The following is a 10,380-nucleotide window of genomic DNA, read 5'->3' on the forward strand; positions in this document are numbered from 1 at the left end:
GCAGTGCCTTCCTTATCCCCAATAGCCCAGTGGTTAGAGCACCCATTTGGGAGATGGGAGACCGGGGCTCTGATTCTCAATCTGCCTGATTCAGAGCAGGGCCTTAAGCCCAGATTTCCCACCTCCCAGAGAGTGCCCTACCCCTGGGCTAGTGGGTGTTCTAGGGTGTCTCACTCTCTCTCTCTCCTATTAAACTTGCTTTACTTTTTAATAAAATCCTTAAGCACTCATTGGGCCAGAGAGAGCATGAGTTTGACTTGATAGCCTAGTGAGCAGGGCACTCACCTGGGAGACCCAGGTTTGAGTCCCTATCTGCTGGCTTTCTCCTCTGCTTTCTCCTGGCGTTGCGCCTCTCTCTCACACACACACACAGCTGACAAACAATCCCCTAGTTCCCATGATTGCAACCAGGGAACCCCTCAGACCACACAGTTTATCTCTGATCAGGCTTTGCCATGCAGCCCAGTGCCTTGGGCAGTAGCCTCCTAAAGTTCCCAGCAATCACTACATAAAGGGGCATTTAATTGCCTGGTTTCACCCACGTAGCTGTTATTGGTGCATTGAGTGCACCGGATGAGGTACACCACATGTTGTGATAGGCATGGGTAGGATCCATCGGTGAAACCAGATGATCACCACGTTCTCAAATGAACTCACGCAAAAAAATGATAAAAGACATAAACACCACATCATCCGTGGGCGAACAACCTTTCACAAAACCATCGTCCTTATTGTTAAAGGAAACCTGCCCAACACCTTCAAAAGACAAGCCTGGAAACTTAAATTCATAGCTTTGCTAGATATTAGAAATCATGGTCTCAGTACAGACACTGGATTTATGGCTTATTACAACAATCTGTTACCAACTAACCCCACTCCCCACCACCACTTTTTTGTTCTATGACTGCAGAGGTGTTAATTTTCCACTTCAACTTGAATGGTATTTCATAATATGTGTTAACTACTTATATACTAAACAATCTATTCCACCATGTAATTAGCTGCGTCACTCTGAGTACCTTTCCCAGACCCAAATAAGAGCTTTGTGTAGCTCAAAAGCTTCTCTCTCTCACCAACAAAAGCAGGTCCAATAAAATATATTACCTCACCTACCTAGTGTCTCTAATATCCTGGGACCAATATGACTCCAACCACACTACAAACAACAACAGAATTATCAGACACATACGTGAACGTAATTTGTTGGGGAAGAGTCAACACAGCTTTTGTAAAGAGAAATCACGCCTCACCAATCTATTAGAATTCTTTGAGGGTGTCAACAAGCACAAGGACAAAGGTGATCCAGTGGATATAGTGGACTTGGACTTTCAGAAAGCCTTTGACAAGGTCCCTCACCAAAGGCTCTTAAGCAAAGTAAGGATTCATGGGATAAGAGAGAAAGGCCTCTCATGGATCAGTAACTGGTTAAAAGACAGGAAATAAAGGGTAGGAATAAATGGTCAGTTTTCAGAATAGAGAGAGGTAAATAGTGGTGTGTCCCAGGGGTCTGTAGTGGAACCAGTCCTATTCAACATATTCATAAATGATCTGGAAAAGGGGGTAAACGGTGAGGTAGAAAAGTTTACAGATGATACTAAATTACTCAAGACAGTTAAGTCGAAAGCTGACTGTGACAAGCTTAAGACTGCAAAGAGACTGTGAGATCCACATAACTGGGTGACAAAACAGCAGTTGAAATTTAATGTTGATACATGCAAACTGCAGTTTTCCTTGCACGTTGGGGGGAAAAATCCTAAATATGCATATAAAATGATGGGGTCTAAATTGGTTGTTACCACTCAGGAAAGAGATCTTGGAGTCATTGTGTATAGTTCTCTGAAAACATCTGCTCAACGAGCAGTGGCAGTCAAGAAAGCGAACAGAATGTTAGGAACCATTGGGAAAGGGATAGAAAAGACAGAAAATATCATATTGCCACTATACAAATCTATGGTGTGCCCACACATTGAATGCTGCGTGCAGATTTGATCTCCCCATCTCAAATATATCTATATATTAGAATTGGAAAAGGTTCGGAGAAGGACAACAAAAACAATTACGGGTATGGAACAACTTCCATATGAGGAGAAGTTAAAAAGACTGGGACTGTTCAACTTGGAAAAGAGACGACTAAGGGGGAATAGGACAGAAGTCTATAAAATCATGACTGGTGTGGAGACAGTAAATAGGGAAGTGTTATTTATCCCTTCACATAACACAAGAACCAAGGGTCATCTAGTGCAATCAATAAGCAGCAGGTTTAAACAAACACAAGGAAGTATTTCATCACATAACACACAGTCAACCGGTGGAACTCGTTGCCAGGGGATGTTGTGAAGGCCAAAACTATAACTGGGTTCAAAAAAGAATTAGATATGTTCCTGGAGGAGAGGTCCATCAATGGCTATTAGCCAGGAGGGGCAGGAACATGAGTCCCTCTTCTCAGTGTCCCTAAACCTCTGACTTTCAGGAGCTGGGAGTGGACAAGGGATGGATCACGGGATAATTGCCCTGTTCTATACATTCCCTCTGGGGCACCTGGCACGGGCTGCTGTCAGAAGACAGGACACTGGGCTAGATGGACCATTGGTCGAAGCCCCAGTATGGCAGCTCTTATGTTCTCTCCTAACCCACCATACATCAGCATGAGAGCCAGGCAGAATTGGACGCAGCATGTTTGCTGCCCTGAGGAATCCCAGCAGGGCTGGTAGTAAGTGGTCACAGAAAGGAGTCACAAATGGATGACACCAAGGCCTGGTGTACACCTAAAACTTAGGTTGACCTGGCTACATTGTTCGTGGGTATGAAAGACATAGTTGAGCTGACCTAAGGGTATGTCTACACTTAAAACACTACAGTGTGTCGCTGTAGCGCTTCAGTGTAGACACTACCTACACCAACAGGAGGGCTTCTCCTGCCTGCATAGGTAATCCCCCTCCCTGAGAGGTGCTAGCTAAGTCAGTAGAACAATTCTTCCATCAACCTAGCACTGTCTACACCAGGGCTAGGTCAGTATAGCTACATCTCTCAGGGGTGTGGATTTTTCACACCCCTGAGAGATGTAGCTATACTACTGTAAATTCCTAGTGTAGACCAGGCCTGCGCTTTGGTATAGACACCACTAGGCTGAGAGAAGAATTCTTCTGTCAACCTCGCTACTGCTTCTGACGGAGGTGGATTTACTACGGTGATGGAAACCCCCTTCTGTCTCTGTAGCCAAAGTCCATACTACAGCCTTACAATGGCAAAGCTAAAGCGCCGCAGCTGTAGCGCTCATAGTACGGATAGGGGCATCATCGGTGCAGGGGCAGGGCCTTGGGGAAGGGACGGTGCAGGGGTGGGACCAGGGTTCACGCACTGGTGGCCCCCTCCCCCACCTTTAGGGAGCGTCCATCGCTCCTGAGTATGGACATACCCCAAGTAAAATGCTCTTCATGGCAGGTTCCTTAAACAAATGTCAGACGCAGAGCCCAGGGTAGCAAAGAGAAGCAGCAGAAGTCAATGCAAGCACAGGCTGGCTTCCCAGTCTATCAGTAAAGGACCAACATGTCCTCCTGAGACAGAGCCCAGAAGGAATCTGAACATTAACAGAAAGTGCCTCACCTTTCAGGTAAACTGGAGAAACACCCATAAGATCTGTGTTCAGGGTTGACAAAGGTAAGAGAATTATTACTGATGATATCCAAGTGTCTCCTTGTGTCCCACAGTCAGAGACAACCTAGAGACCTAGAATGGGAAGAGAAAAATACATGTTGGACACAGGATTGCAAAGCCCCTTGCAAACACACACATATAGTATTCATGGGAAAGTATAACAAGCAATGATGCATACGGCTCTTGTGTAACTACAACCAGGGAAAAATTTTGGACCACAACTATTTTTCAGTCAAAAATATAGATTTGGATTGACCAAAACATTTCACAAATTGGCGTTGATTTTGCCAAATTGTTTCTGTCAGAAAAAAGCTAAAAAGAAAAATGCTTCAGTGGTGAATTAATCTCACCAATATAAAAGTTCATATTTAATACCAAAATGTTGACATTTACAGACAGATATAATTCCGTCCAGCTAGTCATAGCTTAGCTGTTTAAAAAAATAGCTTCCTCCTCACCCCATGGAAAATTTTAACAAATAGGAAAAAAATCTTTTTAGTCAACATTTTTTGGGGGGGAGGGAAAAAACTCAAAAACCAAAAAGTTTCAGCCAAAACCCAAGAACGTTTCCATTTTCAGGTGTCTGGCTTTTCAATGAAAACTCAAAATTTTCTGTGAAAAAAAGATATTTTTGCCAAAAAAATTCAATTTGTCAAAAACCCAATTTTCCTTTGAAAAATGGATTTTGCCAGTAACTTTTCAACCTGTCCTAATCATAAACAACAGTCAGTTAGCTGAGCCTTTGCCTAAGTCCAGAGACTATTTATAATGTAAGATGAGGACAGCTGTTCAAAGAAACAACGGACTCTGGCGAAGTTTAGATACACTGTATTATTATTTGGTTTGAACTAAATTATACTCAAAAAGTACAAGGCAAAAATAAAAAACATATCTTCAGTTATGAAGTGTTTTTCACCATAATTTGGTGTCTAGTTTCATATTAAGATCAAAAGACCAGTTAAATGAGTCAAAAAGAAAAACACAGAAGACAGTAAACATCTCATAAATTTTAAAAAAATGACAAACTGCCAGAGAGTAATTTAGATCCTTTCTGAGCTGAACAAAACTGTGTAATACTCATGTAACACATTGGATGCTGGTAGTTTTTTGGAAGTGTCATTTTACATAAAGTTAAGTTGTCAAAGCTATCATGATGCAAGCCTGCTCACTGTGCAGGAACCCTGTGCAAATGTAGAGTGACTCCTTGCCTTCCCTTGCCTGGCCAAAACAGGCTCTCTTATCAGTACACAATTGCAACAATCGTCTACACATCTTGCAATTTGTTCCTGAGTGCACTTGCACTGCAAGCCTTTGCAAGAAACAGCTGGGTGAACACAACCATTGCAATGCCCATGTTATACTGTGTTATTCTTCTTTTGGTGTTCTTATAGTTGCAGGTTTTGTAACTGGAACTATACAGTATGCTGACACACTGATTTCTGGGCATAAAACAGATTTAAAATATAATGGCTCAGTGACTCATTCATGTGGGATGAACGATTAGATTGTGAGGGCAGAAACTCTTGTTTAAACACAACGCAGTAGCACATGAAGTGCTCAAACAAGTGCTTTCACGGCTGTGATGAGATTACACAGTTCAACTGTTGGATCAAACTCTTAATAGAAAAGGAGTGTCTTTATGTGAGCACTGGGAATCAGGTTTGGATTCCACCGTTTTGATAGGACAAGGCTGCCACACCCTTTGAGATGGGATGTACGGGGCTACTTACACATCTCCCATGGGACACCACTGGCATCATCACATCCTCCGACCAACAGACACTGAGATCTCCCACCTAACATTTCCCCCCAACCAGGACATTTGGTCTAGAGCTGGGCAAAGTTTTTCAACGAAAAATATTTTTTGGGTGTTGAAAAATGCAGATTTGGCAACTCCAAAACATGTAGCAAATTCATGTCGATTGCACCAAATTGCTTCTGTTGAAAAAAACCCCAAGCCCCACAAAATATTTCATTTCTACATTTCTGAAGCAAGACTTTTCATTTGAAGTGACTTTTTTCATTTGGAAATTTCCTTTAATTTTTATTTTTAACATTTTGCAAATGTTAAAAGAAATGTTCAAAATTAAAAAAAAGAAACCCAATAATGCAATTTTTTGGAATTACCAACAATCCAAATAATGCGTTATTCACCCAGCTCTAATTTGGTTCCATCAGGGAGGGCAACAAACCAGGTCGATTTCCCTGGAAAGACTCTCTACAAAGAGAGGGAATGGGGGAAATCGTTCAAGTGCCTGATTTTTGGATGACAAAATTTGGTGCGCTCTGGGTCCAATTCTGCAATTTTCAAGCAAAATTCTCAGTGATTTCAGAATCAGGCTTTAATTCTCTTTCCCTTACACAAAAACCCTCCCTGCACTCAGCAAAAATATCTTTTTTGAAACCCCACTATCTGTAGAAGAAACCCCGCAGCGTGAGGTGACACTGCATGGAACACCCTGTTTTACTGTTGCCCCAGTTCCTTCATGCTGGCCATCATAGTAAAAGGTGATGAGAAAACCATGGCTATAGGATCCACGCTGCCACCAAATACTTGCTGGGAGTCTAAACTCAAAGCCCCACATCCTTCCTCCCACATGACCCCAGCCTCCAGCTGGAGTAGGAGGAAGAATCTGTGCCCTCCCACCTGCAGATGCAGCAAATCTATTCAAGCAGTCGCCGCGCTCCATGGCCTTAGCATGCCCGCTGCATAGGAGGCAGTGGCCAATTGCTCTGCACAGTTAGTAGATTCACCTGCCACTCTACACACACTGGCACATGGAGCTCCTGGCGAGCTGGGTTTCACAGCACACAGAAGTGGGAATGCCCTGCACTTTTTTTTCTCCTCCTCCCCACAAGCCTGAACCAGAGAGATTTCACTGCATCTAGGGCACTGCACAGCTTGCAGGGGAGGGGGACAGGATCTGCCCCCAAAGGAAGGATCGCGGACATGCCTCCATTTAACCATTAGGAGAAGAAGGCCTCATGCTTTACCATGAGATCCATTCGTTGACTGTAGTTTTCCTCTAAAAGTCCCAGGCTCTGATTCTCCATTGCCCTGCTGTGTGCAGTCAGCTGCACTAGTGCAAAGTGGGTGGCTCAGCTCAGAACCAGTGTAAAAGGCTACACAAGTCACAAGGCAATGGAGAATTGGGTGCTCAGTCTCTGATGTGGAGATCACAGGGACCTTGCACTTGCCGTAGCAGAAAACACCGGTTCTTAACCCTTGTGTCTGCTCAGATTATTGACACCCAAATCCGGCAGGCTCTCGAGTACTGTAGGTTCTCAGCTGGATTCATTGCTGTGCACTGTGTAACCGCTGCAATGGGTCGTTTGCAAAGGAAAGTCTGATTTTTCTTTGCATTCTTCAAAGCAAAATGAAGGGCTCCATGCACCCTCACTCCTGCAGGGCCCGATTCAAGAGCCAGTAAAGTACGCGGGAATCTTACCATTGCTTTCAGTGGGAACCATCTCAGGACCACAGTCAGAGCCACTGGCTTATATCTACCAATCACCACTCCAAAGCCCTGTTCACACCTGGATACGAGGTTTACTTTGAGAACGTGTTAGCTGACACGTTCTAGCGAAGGTGATGTAAAAGCACTGTGTAAACAGGACAAGTTGTGTTGTGGCATGTGGTAGCTGGCTGGGCTGCAGCCTAGATCCCTTGCTAGCATTCCCGTGGCCCTGTCTACTGGCAGGGTTTTAAAATATCTTAGTTAAAATGTATTCACAAACAAGTCTGGAAAATGCATCTTTTATTCTGGTGTGAACAGGCCCCAAGGCACACACAGGCCCCGATCCTGCAATCACTTGTGCATGTGCTTATGAGGAGTACTATTGGCCCTCAGTCTGGGCCTAAGTTAGTTTCAGCATTGACAGCAAATTCCAAATCTGAATGACCAAGTACTAACCTTACGCTGAGACAGAGAGTGCAACCAAACAAAACACTGGTGACATCAGTAAAGAAGGGAAAACTGAAGCAAAACAATCTTATTGGCCTCAAACTGTGACAGCTCAGAAGCGATGGTTCGGCAGGAAGCACTGCGAAAGAGGAGAGCAATGTTTGCAATACCCGCCCTAACGAGAGGGCCTGGCGAGGGGCACTCCTATAGTAAAGTCACTGTATTCGTGAGGCTTTATTATTGTTATTTATTTCACTGCATCTAGGGCACACTGCAGAGTTTGAGGATCTGCCCCCACTGACATTCCTCCATTTAACCATTAGGAGAAGAGGGCCTCATGCTTTGGCATCTAGGAGCCCTAGCCACTGACTACGTCCTCACTGAATCGTAGATTATAAAGCCAGAAAGGACCATTGTGATCATCTAGCCCAGGGGTGGGCGAACTAGGGCCTGGGGGCCGCATCTTGCCCTTCAGATGTTTTAATCCAGCCCTTGAGCTCCTGCTGGGGAGCGTGGTTGGGAGCTTGCTCCGCATGGCTCCCAGAAGCAGCGGCACGTGCCCCCTCCAGCTCCTATGTGTAGGGGCAGCCAGGGGGCTCCACATGCCTCCCCCACCCCAGTGCCACCCCTGCAGCTCCCATTGCTCAGCAAACGGAGCCAATGGGAGCTGCAGAGGCAGCGCCTGCGGATAGGGCAGCACGCAGAGTTGCCTGGCTGCGCCTCCGCATAGGAGCTGGAGGGGGGACATACCACTGCTTCCAGGAGCTGCTTGAGGTAAGCACCGCCTGGAGCCTCCAACTCCTCAACCCCTCCCACCCCCCAACCCCCTGCCCCAGTCCTGATCCCCCTCCCGCCCTCCAAACCCCTCTGTCCCACCCTCCTGCACCCCAGAGCCCGCACCCTGAGCTGGAGCCCTCACCCCCCAGCACCCCTACCCCAGCCTGGAACCCCCTCCTGCACCCCCAGCCAGAGCCCTTACCCCCACCCTAACCTCCAATATCATGAGCAATCATGGCCCACCATACAATTTCCATACCCAGATGTGGCCCTTGGGCCAAAAAGTTTGCCTGCCCCTGATCTAGCCTGACCTCTTGCATAACACAGGCCGTAGAACTTCCCTGAATAATTCCTGTTTGAACTAGGCTGTGCATTGGCACTGTGCAAACTCAGAATAAAAATCATTCCCCGCACCAAAGAGCTTACAATGTAAGCCTGAGACAACAGGTGGGTCTAAAGAGAAGGGGGAGAACAAGGAAACAATCAGACAGGAGTGGTCAGCACGGTCAGCAGTGAGATCAGCACACCAGCAGCCAACCCACTGTCAAGTTTTTCTAAGCATCAATCATTAATAATGTATTAATTGTTACATCTTCAAAAAGTAAAACAAAGAAAAGGTGGCAAGTGACTGTCTTCCCCGGCTAAGCTACTGTGACACTGAAACAGGTAAGTAAAAAGGCAGGTTTCCCAACATTGCGGGGTTGTGAAAATGTCAAGAAAGTCCAGTCAGTTCGAAAGAACATCTGGAAAACACATTTGTCTTGCTAATAAAAAGAAAGTGTTTCAGAATTCATGCCAATATACTTTGTTACTTTGGAGGGTTTTTTGTCTTTTCAGTTCCTGTTAAATGTGGGATCCCAGAGAGATGCATTTTCTCACTATTAGCAATCTCCGAAGGGACCCTGCCTGCCTTTTAGAGAGACCGCTGTCTGACAAGTACAGAAGACTGAAATGCAAAAATCAGTACAAATATAAACTAACTATGCCCCTGAGCACTGTGACCCAGAGACTTCGACTAGCCACACAGTATTGCATTTCTTTGAGGTATGGTGCATTATTACACACATACCAGAAACACTTCCACATAATGAAGATTAAAACTGTTCTCAGGTCTTTTCAACTTAAATGAGAAACGTGATCTTTCAGAAGGCTCCCCGATTGCTTCATTGCATATTATTTAAAAATAACGCAGTTTTTCCACATTCTTCCACATTTGCAGCAGAAATCCTGACACTTTCATTGCCCCACCTTAACTTATGTCTGCTAGACAAAAGCAATAGGAGTTGTGCCCCGCTCAGTTTACCTTTCCCGTCACCTTGAGTTACTTATTACTTACTACTCTAGCTCTCAGGGCAGGGAGAGAGACTGACTAAGGCCACTCTTGAAAGAGATGTTAAATACCCCTCGTAAGAACATAAGAACGGCCACACTGGGTCAGACCAATGGTTCATCTAGCCCAGTATCCTGTCTTCTGACACTGGCCAATGCCAGGTGCCCCAGAGGGAATGAACAGAACAGGGAATCAGCAAGTGATCCATCCCATCGCCCAGTCCCAGTTTCTGGCAAACTGAGGCTAGAGACACCATCCCTGCCCATCCTGGCTAATAGCCATTGATGGACCTATCCTCCATGAATTTATATAGTTCTTTTTTAAACCCTGTTATAGTCTTGGCCTTCACAACATCCTCTGGCAAGGAGTTCCACAGGTTGACTGTGCGTTGTGTGAAGAAATACTGCCTTTTGTTTGTTTTAAACCTGCTGCCTATTAATTTCATTTGATGGCCCCTAGTTCTTGTGTTATGAGAAGGAGTAAATAACACTTCCTTATTTACTTTCTCCACACCCGTCATGATTTTATAGACCTTTATCATATCCCCCCTTAGTCGTCTCTTTTCCAAGCTGAAAAGTCCCAGTCTTATTAATCTCTCCTCATACGGCAGCCATTCCACACCCATAATTTTTGTTGCCCTTTTCTGAACCTTTTCCAAGTCCAATATATCTTTTTTGAGATGGGGCGACCACATCTGCACACAGTATTCAAGAT

The 10,380-nt window shown here is 45.0% G+C and overlaps 1 long non-coding RNA gene across 1 annotated transcript in view; it reads right to left on the bottom strand.

The window, feature by feature from the left end:
- LOC120400606 overlaps nucleotides 1-10,380 on the bottom strand; it is a 303,500-nt gene that overhangs the window by 247,176 nt on the left and 45,944 nt on the right. Inside the window, exon 2 of the long non-coding RNA XR_005595919.1 lies at nucleotides 3,604-3,726. This is a non-coding gene — a long non-coding RNA (uncharacterized LOC120400606). The remainder of the gene's footprint in view (nucleotides 1-3,603; nucleotides 3,727-10,380) is intronic.

This window comes from Mauremys reevesii, linkage group 3 (assembly GCF_016161935.1).
Source record: "Mauremys reevesii isolate NIE-2019 linkage group 3, ASM1616193v1, whole genome shotgun sequence".
Taxonomy (NCBI): domain Eukaryota; kingdom Metazoa; phylum Chordata; order Testudines; family Geoemydidae; genus Mauremys; species Mauremys reevesii.